We start from the raw sequence: 2,016 nt of genomic DNA, 5'->3' as shown, positions 1-2,016 counted from the left end.
TTTCTATACTTGGGGAGTAAAATTAAAACTTGTAATACAACAGATATCCGACGTTCTAAACTATATCTGCACCTACAGATCTAGGGTCAAGAAAAGACCATTCTCTGGCCAGGCGCGGTGGCTCATGCCTGTAATCCCAGCACTTTGGGAGGCTGAGGCAGGAGGATAACGAGGTCAGGAGTTCAAGACCAGCCTGGCCAACATGGTGAAACTCCATCTCTACTAAAAAATACAAAAAAAAAAAAAAATTAGCTGGGCATCGTGGAGCATGCCTGTAATCCCAGCTACTCGTGAGGCTGAGGCAGAAGAATTGCTTGACCTGGGAGGTGGAGGTTGCAGTGAGTCGAGATTGTGCCACTGCACTCCAGCCTGTGCTACAGAGCGAGACTCTGTCTCCAAAAAACAAAACAAAAAAAAAAAAGAAAAGGCCATTCTTTTTTTTTTTAAATATGAAAGGCTTCACAAATGTTTGCGTCATCCTTTGTGCAGGGGGCCATGCTAATCTCTGTATCATTCCAATTTTAGTGTATGTGCTGCTGAAGCACTCCTGGGCCACTCTTCAGTCCCTACTTTCACACCTACCCTATCCCAAGCTACAAACATCCAGACCTCCAACCCTTGATTAAACAGGGTACCAGTGGATCCTGGGTCTAATCCAATCTTCTTAGAGCCACTGTTCATCCCTCTCCTCAAAGAACCTTGAACTTCAAGCTTTTTTGTTCCTTACTATTATCCTCTGTGCATCTCCTATGACTAATCACATCTCTGTGTGAAAAGAAATGTTTGCAGGACTTTCCAGAACACAGCTGACTTTTTTTAAGCCCTTGTGTCCACTCTTCTCTGAGGGCTAAGTGAGACTAAACCTATCAAGTTTCATTCCTATTTTCATAGGTCAAAGCTCCAAATACAGATACCTTGTCTCTTCTCATATTTGCCCTATATGAGCTATCATTCCTAAACTGCTACATACTTCCTTAAGTGTGGAAGAATCCAATCCCTCTCTTCTCTCCCTGCCAAAACCTTCCATTTGCCCTTTGGAATTTCAACTCTCCTATGCCCTCAAACACTTTCCTCTGAATGTTCCTTCCACCTCATGCCTTATCTAAACCTGGCTCTCTCTACACCACTTACCCTGCAGTTCCCTCGAGAGAGATCCGTTCATATTCTTACACCTATGTACTGTCAAGAGACGAGGATGCTTCCCAGTGCTACTTAGAGTCCACTGCTTTTCCACCCTTTTGTGAAAACCCCTGCTACCCTCTCCGTGATTGGTAACTGTAATCTCCCTACCTCACAGAAGACAGTGGCACTTGGCTTACTGTCTTCTCTTGTGCCATGAGTACTGTCATCATCCTAAGCGAATTCAGAGTCCTCAAGAGAGACCCAGAGTATCTCCCATGTCCTCCTACATTGCTATTCAACCACCCACTTTCACAGTCACCCCCTGGATCTTGTCATCATGACCTAAAATTCTCTCTACTTCTAAAATCACTAATTCAGATAGTCTACTTTCTGACCACAAGCACCTATGCTTCCAGCTCATTATTAAGCTAGTCCAACTGCAACTATTCTTCCCTTTCATTTGAATATCAGTTTATTGACCCCTTTCTTTCTATTACTCTCTTCTTGTCTTCACTTCCCCATTTGTCTAGCTTACAGTTCATGGCCCATCATTTCATTTGCTCTCTTAGAATTACCCTGAACTCTCTCCTTAATTATTCTCTTTCCTGTCTTCTAAAACACCACACTCTCCCAATTCCTCTTATTTCTCTGGCTGCCCTTTTGCAAACATTTTTGCTGACTCCTCCTTCGTGTTCTATTAAACCTTTAAGTAGGAGAGTGTTTCAGGGATCTGTCCTAGGAGTGCTTCTCTTTTCATTCAATGTCCCTTCCTGAAGTAATTTTAACTTTTCCTATGGCTTCAGTTACTATCAACATGCATATGCTCCTCAAACATACCTTGCTGTTGGAGTTCTGGACTGATGTATCTAACTGCTTACCTGACTCCTTCAAATG

The 2,016-nt window shown here is 43.0% G+C and overlaps 1 non-coding gene across 1 annotated transcript; it reads right to left on the bottom strand.

The window, feature by feature from the left end:
• Window positions 1–443: 443 nt before the first annotated feature.
• LOC116473942 (U6 spliceosomal RNA) lies at window positions 444–545 on the bottom strand. The gene has a single exon (XR_004249503.1). It is a non-coding gene; the product is annotated as a U6 spliceosomal RNA (small nuclear RNA).
• Window positions 546–2,016: the final 1,471 nt, after the last annotated feature.

This window comes from Hylobates moloch, unplaced genomic scaffold (assembly GCF_009828535.3).
Source record: "Hylobates moloch isolate HMO894 unplaced genomic scaffold, HMol_V3 SCAFFOLD_8, whole genome shotgun sequence".
NCBI lineage: Eukaryota > Metazoa > Chordata > Mammalia > Primates > Hylobatidae > Hylobates > Hylobates moloch.
This window is presented reverse-complemented; position numbering and strand designations above follow the sequence as displayed.